This window comes from Carassius gibelio, chromosome B3, assembly GCF_023724105.1.
Source record: "Carassius gibelio isolate Cgi1373 ecotype wild population from Czech Republic chromosome B3, carGib1.2-hapl.c, whole genome shotgun sequence".
Lineage (NCBI taxonomy): Eukaryota > Metazoa > Chordata > Actinopteri > Cypriniformes > Cyprinidae > Carassius > Carassius gibelio.
Genome location: NC_068398.1, coordinates 25,713,492 through 25,736,136, shown reverse-complemented (window position 1 = coordinate 25,736,136; position 22,645 = coordinate 25,713,492). Strand labels below are relative to the sequence as shown.

The 22,645-nt window shown below is 35.5% G+C and overlaps 1 protein-coding gene across 1 annotated transcript in view; it reads right to left on the bottom strand.

Moving 5' to 3' along the window:
• The window catches only part of LOC127952683 (sodium channel protein type 4 subunit alpha B), a 32,734-nt gene extending 19,209 nt beyond the window's left edge, over window positions 1-13,525 (bottom strand). Inside the window, exon 1 of the mRNA XM_052551338.1 lies at window positions 13,374-13,525. The gene's annotated coding sequence lies outside the window, so the exon portion shown is untranslated. The remainder of the gene's footprint in view (window positions 1-13,373) is intronic.
• Window positions 13,526-22,645: the final 9,120 nt, after the last annotated feature.

Below are 22,645 nucleotides of genomic sequence, written 5' to 3'. Positions count from 1 at the left end.
ACAGAATGCAATTTTTGTATTCAGATATGAAATATACCTCAGTCAATGAATTTTATGCATATGAAAACAAAGCTTTGTGGGACATAGTTAGGGTCTTTAATGTCATGCACTGTATAGATGTCCTAGCTCTTGTCCTAGTTTTTGTCTACTGGAAGATTTTTGGAAAAAATGTTTTGTCAGCTAAACAACTGTTTGGTTGTTAAGAGTACAATTCATTGAACATGCTGTACTTCCATCCCTCACAGACGCATTTTTTGCTGGGTGTATGCTGCTCCTTAAAGCACTGGTCTGCGGGCAAAGGCGAGCTTGGGTCATTCACAAACTCACCTGTTCTGACAGGAATGTGATACGACCTACAGTCTTTAATGAGGCCTATTATGCTCGGCACGCCTGCCGGTGATTAATATAGCTGTCACCCTCTGGCAAACAGGTGTCTGGGTCCTTCAGATTGTGCTACAGTGAATTTATGAAATTTGTTATGATTTAAAACGTCGGTCTGAAGTTGGGAGCGACCGAAGTCGAGGACTCATGCTGTACCTCAGCAGCTGCTGTAGGCCATCACCCCGAACGGCATCGGGTTACTGGTGACTCCACTCATTCCTGCCGTGTGTTTGCACGCTTACATTGTGCTGATAGACAAGCCCCGCCTCCTGCTAAATTCCTCCCCGCCCACCACTTCATCTCTCTGTGGAGTCTTAGCTTTTTTATTCAAGGACCCCTAAAATCATTATATCCTTTTTGTCAGTGCCTTTTTCTGTGTTTTAAATATATACACCAGTTGTGTTCTGAAACGAGGCGGCAAAGTCCTCAAAAATGTTTTTATTTTATATATATATTAGGGCTGTCAAATGATTAAAATTTTTAATCAAATTAATCAGAATTTTCAGTGGATTAATCATGATTAATCACTATTTGCAATTACACCTGAATCCTAACCATTTTTTTTTCTGAAATGCGTACCAAAAGATAAATAACAGGACACAGATACATAATTTTCATGTATTGATTCATCAATATGTGGTTCTTTTTTTCTGAATTTCAAAAGTTTAACATTTACTTAATCAAATTTACCTGAGCACTATATCAAACCATGCCATTTAACTACAGATAGTGTGAGAATATGAAAATATGCATAGAGAAACTTGAAAGAATGAACTCAGAAACACAAACGTACGCCACCATCACATAAGCGGCACTCTTGTTTTTGGGAGGTGTTCATTTGCTCTGCCACAATACTTTAGGATCGATATTTTCACGTTCTGAAGGCTTCAAGTGCCAGTAAAACCAAGTAAAAATGCAAATGCTTTTCCAAACAGCTGTAATTTTCACTGCATTGCATGTATGCGTTCTGTGCATGCGCAGTGTGAAACACAGGACGCTATAACAGGAAGAAGCTCCAGCGTATCAACTACCAAAGTCGTCTCTGTTTATCGAGCTTGGCATTAATGTATTTGAGAGTAACTGGGATCATCAGTCAGATTTTTGGGATCATCAGTCATAAGTGCTCAGTAAATATTGTTCACAAACGCGAAGAGGACACAAGAAGATTTGTTGTATGAACCAATCACAGCCGAATATAACCAATCATATCGAGATGGAGGCATTGCCTTCTCTCAGGTGACTTTCCCCCATTGATTCTCAATTACCCCCCACCAAACTCTCTGCACGCTTTAGAGGATCTGTTAAAACTCAATGGGCTCAGGGGAGGCAGGAGAGATGCAGAGTCGCTGTTGGATAATGTTTCTTTAGAAAAACATACAGTACACTTTTTAATGTTATGTTTTGTAATACTGGCATTGTCTTATTTTTGTACCACAATTTTTTTTTCATCCAATATTTTGAGGAGGCACTCCTCAGAGGAAACGCCCCTGATATACACACAGGGCTGTTATCAATATTAACAATTTTCTGTTATCTCTCTCTCTCTCTCTCTCTCTCTCTCTATATATATATATATATATATATATACGAACAGTAAACAATAATATTATGAAATATTTTGACTGTTTAAAATAACCATTTTATATTAGAATATATTTGACAATTTTAATTTATTTTTGTGATGCAAAGCTGAATTTTCAGCATCATTACTTCAGTCTTCATGGTCACATGATCCTTTAGAAACATTCTGATACACTGATTTGCCACTCCATAAACATTTCTTATCATTATCAATGTTGTAAACAGTTGTGCTGCTTAATATATGTGTAGAAACAGTAATACTGTATTTATTTTTTTAGGATTTTTAGATAAATACAAAGTTCTAGAATATAAAACCTTTGCAGCATTACAAATAGTTTTCTGTCACTTTTCATATATATGAAATATGAATATGAAATATATAAGTGTGTGTATAGAAATCTCTTCTTCCTGTTTTTCTTCTCTTTTATCAAGACTTCACACTGTACACAACAGATTCACTTCACAAGCTGAAAGTGCTCATGTGTCCCCTCCTCAAATGCCACCCTGAGCTCTTTCGCTCTTTCTGTGAGTCCACACATCATTGTGAGGTTGGTAAAAGGCCCTTCTGAAGCCTAACATCTCAGATGGGACACCCTACAGTCTTGTAGACTTCTCAGACTTGCAGGACTGCAAATGCACATCAAGTGCTCCATTTGGGACAGGGCCTTCCAAAGGACTGTAAACCCGTTAGATTGGGTTACATGTACTGGACTGCAAGCCACCTCAACTGTTCCCTCCTCCAAACATGCTCCTGTCAGGTTATTTTTCATCTCAGCTGCCAGAGATGAAAGATGGCTGATATTTTCCCACAACTATTGGGCTTCACAGTGCCAATCTGGTCTCCTTCAGATCCCACACTCTTGAGTTTGTGCTTTCTGTCTCCTTTTCTTTATCTCTCAGAGAGACCAGGGCAACAAGAGAGACACAGTCATCCCTGTTACGCAGTACCAGTGTAGTGTATTTTTTTTTTCTCCAAGCAATGTTTGCCTGGCAAAATAATGTCTCTGATATATCCTCATTTGGGGGCTTTTATTATCAAAGATTGTCACTTTCAATTAGTTAATTATCATATTTAATAGGTTTTTAATAATTTCACAGGCCTTGTCTAACAATATAATAAATCTTCTCTCTGATTGTATATATATATATATCTCTCTTAAAGGAAGGGCATACACAGAATCACCCATCAATGGTTTTTAATGGAATGTGTCAGACTTGGTGACAGCCACCCGGGCCATCAGAGCTCACAGTCAGCAGATCAGAGACACAGTTTCTGCTTGTGCCGAATCGCTACGCACCATATACTGTGAAGCAGGGGGCCCGAGGTGAGACCTGAGAACTAGCGTCTCCCTGACACAGACGCAATCCAAACAGGCCATTAAAGTCAGAAAATCTGATACATCCAAGCTGACAATAAACAGACAGGAGTGAAGTTCCAGATTGCAACATGTTCAATGAGTGTTTTCACCCGGCAGAACAAGGCATCAGTTGTGTAGGGCCAGTATAGGGTAAATGGGGATTTACACTAGTCGTGGACTCCTCACTGTGCTGACAATGCCACCAGTCACACGAGCAGAAAGGCTAAACTGGGTCTGTAGCGGCTAGAGGTTTGCCGTAACAGGGCCTTTCTATTCCAAAATGCTGTTTAGGATCATACTGGTCTCAAAACAACACTTCATTTTAGTCAACATACAGCAAGACTCAAATTACTTTTGGACTAAAGTATGGGGTAAAGTATGTAGGGATGTAGGGCAGAGTAGAGTGAGTATAGTGAAAAATAAATAAATGCATAAAAAAGGTAAGATGATAAAATGTAAAAAAATAAAAAATAAAAAATAAAAAACCCAGAAAACATGGAAAATGTCGATTTTCAGACACTGGAATTCTACCAAAAAAAAAATAAATAACAATTAATTAATGCTAACATATATTCTGAAAAGTTGCGTGCTGTTTTACCACAAGTTCATTTTCATATCTCAAATGATGCACAGACATTATATTACATTTCAAACATTTTTCAGATAATTTTTTGTTTTTTTCAACTTTTGCTAAGGCTAATTTCATAGCATTTTACAGTATGTACTCTATATACAAAATATATATGTGTATTTTTTTTTGGAAAGCTATAAATATAACTAATAAATTAAAATAAAAATGATTCAATAATAAAACAAAATTACTCAATTACTAAGTAAACCTTAATATATGATATGCTGGTATCAAATTTTCATGTTGCAATTAATTGCTAATGCTTTTATCATGGTATATCTATGGTATATATCATGGTATATCTTAAATCAATATCTATGGCATGTTGTAGTCCAGATTAAAATAAAATAAAAATTATAAATAGCCAATTAAGTCTAAATATTTAAGTATTTGGCGTTGTGATATAAATCATAGCAAATCCAAAAATCTGAATGGCTATTTAAATAAATTTTAAAAAGTAGCACAGCTGCTTTATTTATGGGGTTTCCAGGGTAGCGGCTGCATTTTCTGCAGTTTAGCACCATCTGCTGTCAGAGAGGGAATGTGCTTTCATTCAGCGCGTCTCTCACGTGTTCCTCATGTGCTTCTCTTATGTGCGCTTGTTTACATCAGAGCGCATGCGCTCTTTCAAGCAGCATACAGCGGTGTTGTGCATTTTGAAAAGTATTCTTAAAATGCACTCCAAATTCTGAATAATTTTTAATGTATAATTATTCACAGTTTTTAGAAATGCCCACGATAACAATATCGTGCATATTCATTACCATGATATATCGCATTACCGAATACTGGCACTTGTCTAGTTTTAATTAAAATCTTTCACCAAATTTTCATTTTCATATTTCCAATATGTATAGAAATAACATTTTGGTAATTGGCTTTCTTGACAATTTTTTGTTAAGACTAATTTCATAGCTATAGCATTTTATAGGATGTAACATAAATATACACAATTAAAAACACATTATGTCTTTTGTAAACATCAGTTCAAACAAGTATACAAACTGATGGAACAAACTACATAAACACACACTGATATTCTATTTAATACATAAATAACCATTTGATATTTTTTAGTCATAGTTTTAATTCATGTTAGATTTAATCTTTTAATGATGGATTTTCTTAGTTCTATTTAAAGTCTAGGTCTGAGACATAGGTTACTTAGATTTTTTTTTAAGAAAATGCATAAATAAATGTCCTGGAGGGAAAAAATGGATAAACGTGTTCATACATATTATAAGATCTGCTGTTGCTCAGGACCTGCCACATGAGAGAGGGCAGATCAGGCCAGCAGCGTGAAGCTGATCAACACAAGACTGTCTCACAGGAACAAGTGTCACTCCAGCATCAGGCTATTCTGTTCCACAAACAATGTTGCACGGCTTTAGGCCTTTGGCTCCAGTGCCAGAGACACTGAAGGAATCCACAAGCGTGTATAAAGCGAGGTGGAGGGGAGGTTTAGAAACAGGATGTTCGTGGAGAGCTGCCGATGTACCGTATCATGTGGAGGACTGACAGCAGGCCATGTTTATGAGCCTCTCGCACATTCTCAGTTTCACAAATAAGAGAATTTACATAAAGTGGAGCAGCAGCCCACTGTTAGCACAGTGAAATGGTAAGAGACTACTGATTCTACATGCATATATATTCCTTTCCCCATTAAGGCTATTTTTAACCAAACACAGCAGTGAATTACAGTGTAAGCTGTCAAATGAAATCTACATTTACATTAATGCATTTAGCAGAAACTTTTTTTCAAAGCTATAACTCAAGGCTTAAAAAGGCTGATTTAATAAAGTTGTCCATTATTAATACAAAAAGAGATTTTTTCATTTCACTAAATGAGCTGTAATAAAATAAAATACACAAAAGGCCTTGACAATCACAGTTTTCATATTAAACAAAGTTTAAAGTTTGGGCAGGGCATACACTACAGTTCAAAGGTAAGGGGTCAGTAAGTTTTTTTATTATTATTTTTTTTTTAAGGAAATAAATACTTTTATTCAGCAAGGACCTAATAAATTGATCAAAATGACAGTGAAGGCACTTGTACTGAAAAAAAAATACTTTTATTTTTTAACCAATTCAATAAATGCTGTTCTTTTGAACTCTTCATCAAAGAATCTTGAAAAAGGTTTCATGGTTTCCACAAAAATATTAAAGCAGCAAAGCTGTTTTTAACTTTGATAATGATAAGACAATGTTACTTGAGCAGCAAGTCAGCATATTCAACTGATTTCTGAACAATCATGTGACATTGAAACTAGAGTAATTATGATGCAAACAAAATAGTTTTGCATCACAGGAATACATGACATTTTACAATATATTCAAATAGAGAACTCTTATTTTAACTTGTCGTAATATTTAATAATATCCTGCTGTTTTCATTGTATTTTTTATCAAATAAATACATCCTCTGTAAACATTGAAAGAGATTTCTTTCAAAAAATCATACAAAGCCCAAATTTGAACAGTAGAGTATATTTTTTTAAAGTTGTCGATAGACTTGAATTATCAGTGTCAATAATTATCAATAATCATTGCCATTAACAATGATATTAGGCAGAGAAAGCCTCAAAGCTAACAAACATAGATCAGAAGCCACATAACTGTAATAAAGGTAAAGTCAAAGAAAGTAAAAAGTGACTGCAGGGAAACAGTACTAAAGAACGCCGGACATATAGGAATCAGCTCAGTGTTCAGAGATGACTAACAGTGAATAACGTGTCCGCTTGTTCAAGTCATGACGATAGGAGCTTTTTTGAGCAAGCATTACAACAGTGTTCATGACAACACTTTGTCACAGCTACAAGTGGCCACTCCACTGTCCCATCACCCCGCCGCCGCTGGGTCTCTCAGATATGAAATACAGTACCGTTCCTCCATCAGTGGCCTGTCATAAAACCACTCGTAGCTCTGATAAAGCGACGCCATAACGTGCTTTCAAAGAGCCCTGGACACAGACAGTCTCTCTCTATCTTCTTGTTCTCTTATGCATGCACACGTTGTGTTCTCCTGCTCTCGTGGAGTCATATCTCGTTTGTACTCGGGCACACTTCAACACTCTGACGCTTAGCGATCGCCTCTTGTCTAGCATCCTCACCCTGTGTGACCGCACGCGCTCCAGCCAAATACTCCATGTATGTATTCTGATGTATAGCCTACTCTTGAACATTTCATGAGGAAAGCAAAACCATTTCAAGTTCAACAGTGAATTCTGCTAACACTGCACTGATACTGAGAAAGATCTCCAGCAATGTTATGGCCATGGCAGTGTCCCCGCTCTCCCCTCCTGTGACCTCTGACATTACTAACCGCCCTTAACAACAGCTATTCTGCTCTTTCTGATTATATGAAATCATACTCATGTAGCTGCTTCACAATGTGACAGACCTAGAATATGCAGCAATACTACACTATTCTCTGTGGAAACACCAAAACATTTGGCAGTGCACTGAAACACAACTGGTGGAGAATTTACTGCACTCAGAAGTTCTCAGTAAGTTTCACAAATAATTACAAAGGAACAGCAATTACACATTGAGTTTACTGACAGAAATATTATTTTCTTGTAAACATACTCTAATAATCTTTGTTTTATTTACAGCTTTGAAAAATAGTTTTTACAGTCTAGCTCTAATAACTTCTAAATATCAAAACGTTGTTGTAATTTCACCTAATAACAGTTTTAAACTTAAAAAATAAAATAAATAATAATAATAATAATAAATCACTGACCAGCTTAACATCTTAAAATCTGTATTTTTGTCAAGTCTTACAATTAAGATTTTTCAATTAATCTTATACAGGGTTTCATTGTCTTTATCATAACACACAATGAAAAAATAAAATAAATTAAATTAAAAATAAATACATTATAATACAAAAATAAATAAAATAAAAAAAAAAACACAAAAACAGGGTTTTGTTGTTTATCATAACCACAAAAAATAAAAAATAAATAATAATAATAATAATAATAATAATAAAATAATAATCTAGGACATAGTCTTCACACACACACACACACACATGACTTCTCACAACATTTCCTCATGTCCTCCCTGACATGTTATCAGGGTTGTGCACTCTTCTCATTCTGTTAAACCCATTGGGACTGTATTTCTCCAGTTTCAGTGCTAGTGGCCAAGCAAGCATGAGAATCAAGACCTTGTCACAGCGGCCAAGAACAAACTAAACTCTAAGGCTAAACTCTACTGCTGTCACAAGCTTGGATCACTTTACATCCAATGCTGCTGTCTAGCGTGGCCCAGTTTTATTTTCCAATGACGAAAAGCATAAAACATCTCAATCATACGGTCATCACGCAGTCACAGATCATGACACACAGGTACACACACATACTTACACAAATTTACAACTATTTATTTGATCAAAATACAGTAAAACAAAAATAGTGTGGAATATTATGACAATTTAAAACAACTTTTTTTCTTTAATATAATTCTGTAAAAAAAATATCTATTTATTTGTGTTATGCGTAGCTGAATTTTGAGTCTTCAGTGTCACAGGATCCTTCTGAAATCTTCTAATATACTGATTTGAAACATTAATCCTCATTAACAATTTTGAAAACAGTTGTGCTGCTTAATATATATATATATATATATATATATATAATATATATTTTTTCTACTGTTTAAAAATTTAAAAGGACAGCATTTCTTTGAAATAGAAATCTTTTCTAACATAATTAATGTTTTCACTGTCACTTGCTGAAAAAAATTATCATTTATTTTAATTTTTTTTTACTTGACCTGATGTATATAATGTGTTCAAATAGAAATAAAGAACAAAACAGCAGCACTTTCACAAGTGGTCTCAGGCTTTGAGAGCCACTGTACCCCAGTGCACATTTATGAAAACATCTCCCTGCAGAGTCAACCAAACTAGATGAATGCGTCTTCAATGTCAGCACAGGCAAAAAATCTGCAGACATAAGATCTGAGGCTTCCAAGTGGGAAATGTATACCATTAATGCATCTTTATTAAGTAATCATGGTATACATTTCCAGCGCTGAAGGGCAGCGTAGGAAGTGATGATCTGCCTTGTGCAAGGCATGCATCTGAATTGAACAGGCAAACTAATTAAACGCAGAGGTGTGAAACTCCATCGCTCATGTGCCCCAGTCTCAAGATACCCACACATCACTGGAATTCACAACTGGAATTCATTCAATCTCACAAAGAGTCTGGCTTTTACCAGGAAAACATCTCTAAACAATGAATCAGTTGTCAGTTTTCCATTCCCATGCACAACCAATCCTAGCAAACTCTCAAAGAGGAGGTCCAGCGAGCAGTAGCGCAGGCGTCACTTCGAGGAGCCAGAGTCAGGACTTAAATGGAGTTTGGGCTGCTGACAGGTATTAATACGAGACAGAGACTCCAACCTGATCTGTGTGTCTAATGAAGGCCCGTGGGACAGGGGGCAACCTGGCCCCCTGAGATATCTTGCTCTCTTACTCATGGCATAAGCCTGGCAAGGATGTCGCAAGCTTTGGTAGGGTCTGGCAAAGAGTAGCAGGAGAGTAGTTGATCTGGGCCTAGACGTTCAAGAGCATGCATTTGATCCTCTCACTTCCAAAAGGCAGCAGATGAAGCCATCGGCTCCCTAAAGACAGCCCTCCACTCACTTGCAGGACAGCAGGTGATCATTTAGCAGAGGCTCGCATAGTGAGGTTGTCACGATACCAGAATGTCTCTAGTCTATGACCTACAAATTGAATTAGATTATTCTTGATTCTAGTTTCAATGCCACAGCAAAACCTAAAACGGCATTAAACACACTTGCTACTGAAAAGTTCTGTGACATGTAGTTCATGACCTTGGTCTGTTTGAGTAGCTATAGCACTACTGCTTGCCACTGTGTTTTGCTGCTGTTTCAAGCGACATTTCCAAGTTCAACTGCACCATCTTACTGTGATGAGGGCTTGGCTCATGAATATTAATGAGTTTATGTGACTGCATGCACCATGAAAGTTAGAAAACAACATTAGCACGACCAAATAACATAACATTCATGAAACAGACCATGCTTTCATAAACTATGGCATTCAAATATTTGGGGTCGGTACAATTTTGTAATGTTTTTAAATAGCAGTTCAGATTTTTTTTTAAAAAGAGCAATATTGTGAAATATCATCACAATTTAAAATAACTGTTTAGCCCATTCGTTTTCCAAGATACTTCAAATCCTGAAGCATTTATTTGAAATAGAAATGTTTGTAACATTATAAATGTTTTTACTGTCACTTTTGATCCATTTAATGCATCATTGCTGAATAAAAGTATTAATTATACAATCTGACTGACTCCAAAGCTTCGAACAGTAGTGACTCACTGGTCATTCTGCAAGCTCTTACTCTATTGTACAAGAGCAACATTTCTTGCCTCATTAAAACAGAAAAAAAAAAAAACAGAACAAGTTTCAAGAACAACATAACAAAATCAAAGCAGTAATATTTTGAGAATAAAGTCAAAATTAGGATAATTAAGATGATGCTTCTAAACCTTATATTGTTTGCTTAAAAATGCTTAAAAATTATATTTTTACTTAAACCAGACTTATATCTACTTATACAGAACTAAGAAATGTTGCAACTTAATATGCAATCACATTGTAATTGCTGTTAATAGTGCTCATCGTCAGGCTGACTACGTCTTGTATTCATTTTTCTGAAAATTCCTGTCAATTGCACATAAACTGACAGTCACCAATTATAAGCTAAGTCTAAATATTGTAGAAACTTAATTTTCTGTAAAGGTGCTTTGCAATGATTTGTATCGTAAAAAGCGCTATACAAATAAACTTGAATTGAATTATGGAGCAGCTAATGCCTGTTTTAATTTGAACCTACAATCTTTCTCATTTAACCATAAATGTTAAAATAATTAAATGTTGTACAAATAATCCATCAAATGTATAAAGAAAAAACCCCTAATTGAATATGTTCACACTGTATTACAGATGCTTATATGCTTGAATGGCCACACAGATTCACACATGTGAACTAGAGCGTCTGAGGTCAGTATGTCTGTAAACAGGATGTCTCTGGAGGTGAATATATGTGCTGAGAGATGGAAGAGAGACAGAATGTCGGCTCTAATGGCCAGATCAAAGGGAACTCCTACCAAAGAGACATCCTGCAGTGACATGGGACAGTCTCAGCCATGCAGTGCATCTGAAACCGAAATCTGAATCTCAGTGTTTTATCCAAGGGTAGGAGGAGATAGTTCATGTCCATAAGTGTCTGGTCAGGAGTTAAAACATCTAAAAGTGTCTCCAAAAATAAAGCCCGGCTATAAAAGAGGAATTCTATATTCATGCAGCAAGTTGCCTAGCAAAGGTAAACAGCCGACACTCTGCTTAGCGTCGTCATCTCTGGACCCTGGTTAAATCACTGTAACACATGCTGCCTGCTAGCTTGCTGCTTTAAGGGTTTTGTGAAATAAAGCTATTTGATAGTATATCCAAAAAAAATCACAAATCCATAAATATTACATTTTTTAATTTTACATTATCTGAAGGATTTATCATATCTGGAAGATGTTGTCATGTAAAAATTAAAATTTACAATTTTAAAAATTTTTTTTTACAAATAATATTTGGAACAACTTAGAAGTCTGTATTGTCACTTTTGATCAACTGATGCATCCTTACTAAATAAAAGTTTGGTAACACTTTATTTTAAGGTGTCCTTGTTACACATGTTACATGTAATCACTACAATATATTATGCATAATTACATGTAATTAACCCTAAATCAAACCTTAATCCTAACCATATAGTAAGTACATGTAGTTAATTAATATTACTCAGTACTTAAATGTATACTTACACTGAAACAAGGACACCTTAACATAAAGTGTAACCAAAAGTTTATTTGTTATTCAGTGTCCATCTTATTCTTCTCGTAAAAATGTGTGTGAATATTTGTCCGGTCTCACTTGCTTCATACTGATGTGTCATATTATATCAGTGTATTATCTGAATTATGAACACACTGGTTTGTAATGCAAACAGTTTTACCATTAACTGCACGTAACTCTTCTCAATATTTCCCTATAGCAGCTAATGAACCAGAAGTCTTGCACATAGGCTTACTTCCACGTTTGGGAAAAGGTGGATATCATTAGAAAGAAAATGACATTCTTGTCTCTTCTCACTTCTTACTCATCAAGATTCAGACCGGCACAGATTTCTAGCCTAAACTATCATTGCACAAATGAAGATGTGATCATTATACTCTGTCATAAAAACCTAACCTGTGATACTAATCAGTCTTTGACCCCGTGTGCTCTCTTCTAAAGTTCCTGATACAAATCAAAGAGTCAGTAACGATGAGCTCGATGGAGTGTCAGCCGACACATCTGCCAAAGACACTGTTTCCTCTCACCTCAGATTTCAGATTATCATTCATGCAAACCTGCAGCAGAACCACAAACAACAAGAAGTGACCCATCCTTAAATAATGAGCACATGGCACCCCATAAGCAGGGCTGTCATCCGGGGGGACAACATGAATGTTGTTTGGGGCTCTGTGATGAAGATGCGCACTAAGTTCCTCTGAGAGGAAAGAAAAAAGTTTCTTCAGGATTACAACAACAAGAAACAGCTGAAACTCCTGATAACTGATTTTAGGCTTTATCTCAGTATATCAGTGGACTTCTCTAACCAAACGAACTGCAAAATGAAGTGCAAGTGCATGCACTTCTTCTGTGAGCATCATCTTTAAGAGAAAAAATGATCAATAAAGTGAGACATAGACAGTTGATCAACACAGAAGCAGGCATGGGGCGATCAGAGAGACTGTTGGTGGGTACTGTGAGTGACCTCTCCACTGCAATCAGTGCCTCTGTGAATAATAATCAGCATTTCTCCATTAGTTATTTGACAGAAAAGTATTTATATAGAGAGAGTAGATCTTACAACTTTGAGATGTGTACTTCAAACACTGAATGTGTAAAAATATCAACACATTGTTTGCCTTAAAGAGCACCTATTACAACCAATAATTGGGCTCGGCAGGTGGATCTTTGTAATCCATACTATAAACAGAATATGTCATAAAAATCACAATAACAGAAAAATTAGGAAATAATAAAACTACAAAGCACAGATATACTTAAGTTTTCTAAAAAAAATAATAATAATAAAAAAAAAGTAGTAGCCTATCAGTTATAGCTGATGTTTTGAACCAATAGAATATTTGGAAAAACTTATTAGGCTATGTTGCATAAAAGCACAAATCAACTTTGAAGTTCAAACTTCAATGCCAAGTTATTAAAGACTAAGAAGATCAAGAGTGCTTTTAACCAGTCCATTAACATGTGTTGCCAGTACATGACGACCACTAAAATATCCTTAATCTTTTTTCTTTTTATTTTTTATTACCTTTCTCAGCAAGACAGAAGGTTTTCCTTGTATCGTACGTCCGAAGGTTAGTGTTTGTTCAAATCCACGCCGACACTTCTGCTGGTCTGGGAGAAAGTCCAGGCTCCGGGCAGCTGTCGCTCACGCGCGGGTGTCTTGCATGAAACCTGAGAAACGCCTCAGGTAGGATCATCACTTCGCCTTAAACTTCTGACTCTCTGCCAACTTCCCACAACTCTCACACTCCTGGGAGATAAAATCCTGATTACGATATAAAATTAATGGTAATTTTCAAACAGCATAGTAATGTTCGTGGATAATGCAGTCACGTAACGTTCACTATACCTATCTTAAAATGCTGACAGCAGTGAACAAGTTTGTAGGTTAATTAAGACGGTTCTTACAGTGGCGTCACAGCTGACTGAAGGTGCACGTTCAACATCATCTAGAGACTTTTAGAATTAATAACATTAACTTTCTCATATATGTATTGACAATTAAAGAGCTGTCATATTGAATTTTTAAATAGTTTACTACTTATTCACAGGACATCTGTGTCATGTCAAACGATTGCAACATCACCATAACCTGACATTATAAAATACGTGTCGTCTTTTCCTCTTAAAATACACTAAACACTAAATTTCTTACACTAACCAGATTATTTATACCCATATATTAATTTAATAGAGAAATGTTTCGAGGTTTGCCCCAGCGGTCACAGTCAAATGCGACAACAGCCATCTCGAGTAGCTATGTTCTGTTTTCTAACGAATCGTTGATTTTGAAGGAGCGTTTCATTGGTTGAACAGACTGAACGAGTCTCTGTTTTGAATTTGAACGCGACTCAAAGCTTAACTGAACTAGTACTCATCTTTCTGAACGAATTCATACACGCTTTCTGGAATCCCCTTAGTCAATTTGTAGACGCACATTTTACTAAACAAAAACATTCGTTCATTCATTTGGTCGCCATTTGGCATTTAATGAATCGGTTGAGTGAATGATTCAGTGAATCACTTATAACCTATATGAAAAAAAAAATCACCCACTTGTCACCATCTTCTGTAACTTGCAAATGACATGTTAAATAGCAACTGTAACGTGTCTACAAATTTCAGTGTCGGGGAATATGCTTTTAAAAGTAATGCATTAGAATACTGCGTTACTCCATAAAAAAGTAACTAATTGCATTACTTAATTACTTTTTAATGGAAAGTAGCCTAATGCATTATGTTACTTTTAAGTCACTTTTTGTCACCTGGGCTATGCTTGCATATTTTTTTATTTTGATAATAAAAACCCAAAAGTTGTATTTTTGTTAACTGTAAAGGCCCTTTCATCAAAAAGTGAATTAATAAGGCAGGCTGAAGGAAGTGCCTCACAGTACTCCGGATTTCTCTCAACATGGGAGAAGAGAGCTGTCAGTGAACAAATGGAAAAGCAAACTAACTTGTGTTACTTATTTTAAAAAGTCACTCTAAAGTAAATTTAAAAGCAATGCGTTACTTTCCTACTCATAAAAGTAATCTGATTACGTAACTTGCGTTACTAGTAATGCATTACCCCCAACACTGACCGTAACAACGAATTGTAACATGCAGAAACTTTTACAAAAAGAATCAGTGAATGAATCATTTTGATCAAACTGAGATGAATCAAAATCCTTACCATGGGTCGTATGCTAAATGTTTACTTTTATGCGGAGTAATTTTGCAAGGAAACTTTTTTTGAGTTATGTTGGGCACTTTTTCATTGAGAATGGGTAACAAATTTCTATGTGGATATTTTAGATCGGTCGTGGGCCCTGTGTCTCACCTGGATGCCCGGTGATGGTAACATTTCCCAAAGTTCTCAACATTGCTCAAAAAGTTGCCCATTCTGTAATCAGCCAGTTTCATGAATGCGGACCATATAGCTGATGTGAAGAGAACCTGATATGTTAATAAAATATGTTGGCTATTATTAATCGTATATACAGGCTTTATAGGGTTTGTCTTTCAGTGAACAGCAATGTTCTATTCATTTCTGCCAAGTGGCTCCTAGAAAGCACATTTTCATATAGTTCATAATGTTCTATGATGAACTGTATTAAGTCATGTTTTTGAATATCTGAAGATGAAAACAGGAAATCGACTGAATAGACTGCATTCATGCATATGACAAGATCCACTGTTCATGTAGTCTCGTGTGTATATTTCCAGAGGATTTGGAAGAGGGTAAATCTGGTCCAGGATTTTCCAGATACAGACAGGCTTTGTGGAAGAATAAGCTAGATCATACACAACAATACTGCATTCAAAGTTGCAATTCACAATGAAAACTCAGTAATGGACTAGAGACACCAAGTAGTCTGTGAGATGATGGATTGATATCCAGCATTAATTTAATATTACTTGAGACGTCAAACACAAGTCAACCTTATTTTGCTGTCAATGCTGCAATTGCAAATATAATATAATATAATATAATATAATATAATATAATATAATATAATATAATATAATATAATTAAATATTAGATTTAAAAATGAACCCAGTGTTCTGAATGGTGTGACTGATAATGCATCTAAATGAAATTGGAATAGTTCTTTAACAGACTTGTGCTTGAACTCTCTTTCCAGACAGAAGTTGTCAGTCCACCTGTCTCAACACCTGTCACTTCAGCTCATTCTGGCAGCACAATGGCTCACCCTATTGGTCATATGTAGTAATACACTAATTTGAGCATCAGAACATTAAAGACTAAAAATATAGTAGTATAGTAAAATAAACTGGAAATAACAGCAGTATCTTATCTACTCGCTGACTTGAAAAAGCCCATAGCCTATTTAAAGTAATAATAATAATACATGAATAATAATAATAATAATAATAATATATCTAGAAATACTGTATATCGATAGATAGAGAGAGAGATATAGAAAACAGAGCCTTGTTATATTTATGTAAATTGCAACATTCACTTTCAATTCTCAAATAACATTTGCCCATTTGAATAATCAACAGCAATTCAGTATCAGCAGCTTCTAAAGTTAATTAATGCTGCCCTCGTGAGGAGCATAAACAGAAAGACTGTAGATAAAGGTAGCAATTTTTTAGTTAAGAGAATCTTGTCTATTCTTTGTTCGAGTAGCCTATTTCAATGGAACAGTTTACCCAAAACTGAAAATTTGCTGAAATTGTACTCAACTTCAGGCCATCCATGATATAGATGAGTTTGTTTGTTAATCAGAACAGATTTGGGGCAATTTAGCATCACATCAGTTGCTCACCAATGGATCCTCTGCAGTTACAGGTAAACATCAAGATAATTTACAAGTACTCCACACATCTCCAGTCCATCAGTGAATGGCTTGTATAGTTAATTTTTGTATTTTGTAGTGTACTTTGGCAAGTTGCTTCTTGACAAAATACCAGCTATAGTGGATTACTTACATTATGTGATGTTTTTATCAGCTGTTTGGACTCTCATTCTGGGTGAGTAAAAGCTATTCTTAATTTTTTGGATAAACTATTCCTTTAACTATAACTTTATTATTATTCACTATTTCAAGGAACTGTTGCTGCTGCAATGTAAATCACTCATCACAAAATGTACACAGTGCAGCCATCATTGTTCTCTCAGACCACGATACTTTATTGAGTTACTCATCCTGGCATGATATACAATCAATGCATGTCTGCTTGAGTTATAAAAAGCTCAATCCAGTGAAGTAACAGATCTTAATCTGTGCACATACATACATCTCCCCTCCCACGCTGTCACTGAGACTTCATGCAGGCTTAACAACATGAAACCAGACACTCCCAACAGCCCTGCCTCTCTGTGTCTGGAGATGGGACATCCCACAGAAGGAGACCTAGAAAGAAGAGAGGAAATCACAGCAACAGAAGGGGGTCCCATGCCGCAGTCAGCGAGAAGGCTCCACAGCACTGTTCAGATGCAAGCAGAAACTGGAAGAGTTACAGGAGTTTACATCCCCCCGGTTGTCATGTGATTCACCACAGCTCAAGTGACAGATTGAATGGGAATATTTTATAGGTAGAAAATCTTAAAGGTGAGGTTCAGACTGAGCTGCAGGTAAGGTTACTGAATTTTCTGTGCCATTATATGCATTCAGATGCAAACAAATAAAAAATACATTCAAGTTTTAATGAAGCATTATATAGTTATCCTGAAATTAACATTCTTTCATAATTTAGTCCCTGGTGGTGGATGAGGAGATCCCTCCTCACAATGCAAAGCAATAATTATAATATAATTATTTAATCAGCATCATTTTATTCCAAACTCATATTATTATAATTTTTATTTTGTCACCAGGGGCAAATGAGGATTGAGAGCTGATTACCAGTGTATAGTGCCTTCAGTTTCAGTCCATTCCTCACACAAAGCATTCAGTATAAACCTTCAAATCAAATGACTTGAGATATACAGCAGTGTACACTGAAAATGACTGCTGTAGAAACTAGTTTCACTCAGGCCTTTCAGAGTTCAACACAAGCAACACACTGAATTTAACATCACATTTTGAAGTTTAAAGACTGAAAGTTTTTGTTTGTTTGTTTGCTTTACACAGTATACCTGATATTAAACCACTTTTATGGTACATCTATTTCTGTCCTTTTATTAGCTTTATGATCCCTGGTCCCTGTATACTTTTGTTGTATGGAAGAAGAAAAAAACTAACATTCCTCAAAATATCTTCTTTAAAGTTTCATGGATAAAAAAGTAATACAGGTTTGGAACAAAATGAGAATATGTGACAGAAAGTGTTCAATTGAAAAAAAAAAAACTACAAGACTTTTACATTGTTACAAAAATACAATAACTTTCTTTTAAACTTTCTAGTCATCCATTTAATATCATGATATCAGTTTATACAAAATAAATAAATAAAAATGTGCAGCACAACTGTTTTCAACACTGTTAATTAATAAGGCATGTCTCTTTAGCAGCAAATCATCATATTTAACTGATTTCTGAAGGATCAAGTGGCAATGAAGAATGGAGTAATGATGCTGAAAATCCAGCTCTGCCATCAGTTTTAAAATATATTACAATTGAAACCAGTTAGTTTAAATTCAAATAATTTTTATAATAAACCCCCCCCCCCCCCCCCCCCCCCCCCCTTGGTGAGCATAAAACACTTCTCTCAAAAACCTTTTTAAAATCTTACTTACCCCAAACGTACCGTTACACCGTTACTGGTTGTATTTCACAATTCAGACTTGCAATTCTGAGTTTATATTCTCATAAATTTTCTCAGAATTACGTGTGTGTATACAGTAAGGTGTGTAAAAAATGGAGGATGAAAACAGAAATTATGAACTATGAATTCCATGGAAAAAGAAAATCTAAATTGGAGATATAAATGCTCAATTCCAAGAAAAAAGTTTGATTTGTGAAATACAACCAATTAACCGTTTTATATTTGTATGCTGTGGCAGAAATAAGCTTCATCAGGACTAGTACATCCCACCTTCAGGCTATGTTGAGTTCAAAACATTTATATATTGACTGGTCTTTAACCTTGTTATTAAAGTATGTGACATTATATGCCATGAACAACATCAGTAAAACAAGGTTAAAAGGTTTCACACAAACTTTAGGCTTTAAAACCCCAGTCTCAATTGAGTACCTATTGTATGTGAAGACATAAATGTTTCTTCATATTGATTTGAGACCACATATGCAACTTGAACTAACCTGATGGTCAGTGATGGTCAGTATAAAAGAGCTTCCATGCGAGTGTCTGCAAGCTATTACAGTTTAACATCCCTGTTCTGTTGTCTGAGTGAGTCTCTCTCTCATGGGAACAATAAGGATGAGGTTTCACTGTGATACCCTCTGGTCCTAGAACAGACGTCTGTTATTCTTAGTCTCAAAGAAGGGAACGGCACTGTGATCGGCTCTGAACTTCGCCATGTTCTTTCAACATTGAGTAAATACAAAACACTGCTACACAACAGCTCTTACACTGTTTTGCTAACAAACCAAATGACTGCTTTGTTAAATTAAGAAGAGATTTATTTTTAACATACAGTAAGCAGCTTAAAAAAATCTGTGTTTGACTCCTGGGTTTACATATTTACTGTACCTTGAGATTAACGCTGCTGGAAACAAGCACGGAGCATCACATGTGGTACCTGCAGGTGAGAAACTGACAGAATCAGAGGAAGAACAGCTGATGGCAGGACAGGAGGAGGGAAAACCAATGACGGTTCTTACAGTGGCGTCACAGCTGACTGAAGGTGCACGTTCAACATCATCTAGAGACTTTTAGAATTAATAACATTAACTTTCTCATATATGTATTGACAATTAAAGAGCTGTCATATTGAATTTTTAAATAGTTTACTACTTATTCACAGGACATCTGTGTCATGTCAAACGATTGCAACATCACCATAACCTGACATTATAAAATACGTGTCGTCTTTTCCTCTTAAAATACACTAAACACTAAATTTCTTACACTAACCAGATTATTTATACCCATATATTAATTTAATAGAGAAATGTTTCGAGGTTTGCCCCAGCGGTCACAGTCAAATGCGACAACAGCCATCTCGAGTAGCTATGTTCTGTTTTCTAACGAATCGTTGATTTTGAAGGAGCGTTTCATTGGTTGAACAGACTGAACGAGTCTCTGTTTTGAATTTGAACGCGACTCAAAGCTTAACTGAACTAGTACTCATCTTTCTGAACGAATTCATACACGCTTTCTGGAATCCCCTTAGTCAATTTGTAGACGCACATTTTACTAAACAAAAACATTCGTTCATTCATTTGGTCGCCATTTGGCATTTAATGAATCGGTTGAGTGAATGATTCAGTGAATCACTTATAACCTATATGAAAAAAAAAATCACCCACTTGTCACCATCTTCTGTAACTTGCAAATGACATGTTAAATAGCAACTGTAACGTGTCTACAAATTTCAGTGTCGGGAATATGCTTTTAAAAGTAATGCATTAGAATACTGCGTTACTCCATAAAAAAGTAACTAATTGCATTACTTAATTACTTTTTAATGGAAAGTAGCCTAATGCATTATGTTACTTTTAAGTCACTTTTTGTCACCTGGGCTATGCTTGCATATTTTTTTATTTTGATAATAAAAACCCAAAAGTTGTATTTTTGTTAACTGTAAAGGCCCTTTCATCAAAAAGTGAATTAATAAGGCAGGCTGAAGGAAGTGCCTCACAGTACTCCGGATTTCTCTCAACATGGGAGAAGAGAGCTGTCAGTGAACAAATGGAAAAGCAAACTAACTTGTGTTACTTATTTTAAAAAGTCACTCTAAAGTAAATTTAAAAGCAATGCGTTACTTTCCTACTCATAAAAGTAATCTGATTACGTAACTTGCGTTACTAGTAATGCATTACCCCCAACACTGACCGTAACAACGAATTGTAACATGCAGAAACTTTTACAAAAAGAATCAGTGAATGAATCATTTTGATCAAACTGAGATGAATCAAAATCCTTACCATGGGTCGTATGCTAAATGTTTACTTTTATGCGGAGTAATTTTGCAAGGAAACTTTTTTTGAGTTATGTTGGGCACTTTTTCATTGAGAATGGGTAACAAATTTCTATGTGGATATTTTAGATCGGTCGTGGGCCCTGTGTCTCACCTGGATGCCCGGTGATGGTAACATTTCCCAAAGTTCTCAACATTGCTCAAAAAGTTGCCCATTCTGTAATCAGCCAGTTTCATGAATGCGGACCATATAGCTGATGTGAAGAGAACCTGATATGTTAATAAAATATGTTGGCTATTATTAATCGTATATACAGGCTTTATAGGGTTTGTCTTTCAGTGAACAGCAATGTTCTATTCATTTCTGCCAAGTGGCTCCTAGAAAGCACATTTTCATATAGTTCATAATGTTCTATGATGAACTGTATTAAGTCATGTTTTTGAATATCTGAAGATGAAAACAGGAAATCGACTGAATAGACTGCATTCATGCATATGACAAGATCCACTGTTCATGTAGTCTCGTGTGTATATTTCCAGAGGATTTGGAAGAGGGTAAATCTGGTCCAGGATTTTCCAGATACAGACAGGCTTTGTGGAAGAATAAGCTAGATCATACACAACAATACTGCATTCAAAGTTGCAATTCACAATGAAAACTCAGTAATGGACTAGAGACACCAAGTAGTCTGTGAGATGATGGATTGATATCCAGCATTAATTTAATATTACTTGAGACGTCAAACACAAGTCAACCTTATTTTGCTGTCAATGCTGCAATTGCAAATATAATATAATATAATATAATATAATATAATATAATATAATAAAATATTAGATTTAAAAATGAACCCAGTGTTCTGAATGGTGTGACTGATAATGCATCTAAATGAAATTGGAATAGTTCTTTAACAGACTTGTGCTTGAACTCTCTTTCCAGACAGAAGTTGTCAGTCCACCTGTCTCAACACCTGTCACTTCAGCTCATTCTGGCAGCACAATGGCTCACCCTATTGGTCATATGTAGTAATACACTAATTTGAGCATCAGAACATTAAAGACTAAAAATATAGTAGTATAGTAAAATAAACTGGAAATAACAGCAGTATCTTATCTACTCGCTGACTTGAAAAAGCCCATAGCCTATTTAAAGTAATAATAATAATACATGAATAATAATAATAATATATCTAGAAATACTGTATATCGATAGATAGAGAGAGAGATATAGAAAACAGAGCCTTGTTATATTTATGTAAATTGCAACATTCACTTTCAATTCTCAAATAACATTTGCCCATTTGAATAATCAACAGCAATTCAGTATCAGCAGCTTCTAAAGTTAATTAATGCTGCCCTCGTGAGGAGCATAAACAGAAAGACTGTAGATAAAGGTAGCAATTTTTTAGTTAAGAGAATCTTGTCTATTCTTTGTTCGAGTAGCCTATTTCAATGGAACAGTTTACCCAAAACTGAAAATTTGCTGAAATTGTACTCAACTTCAGGCCATCCATGATATAGATGAGTTTGTTTGTTAATCAGAACAGATTTGGGGCAATTTAGCATCACATCAGTTGCTCACCAATGGATCCTCTGCAGTTACAGGTAAACATCAAGATAATTTACAAGTACTCCACACATCTCCAGTCCATCAGTGAATGGCTTGTAAAGTGAATTTTTGTATTTTGTAGTGTACTTTGGCAAGTTGCTTCTTGACAAAATACCAGCTATAGTGGATTACTTACATTATGTGATGTTTTTATCAGCTGTTTGGACTCTCATTCTGGGTGAGTAAAAGC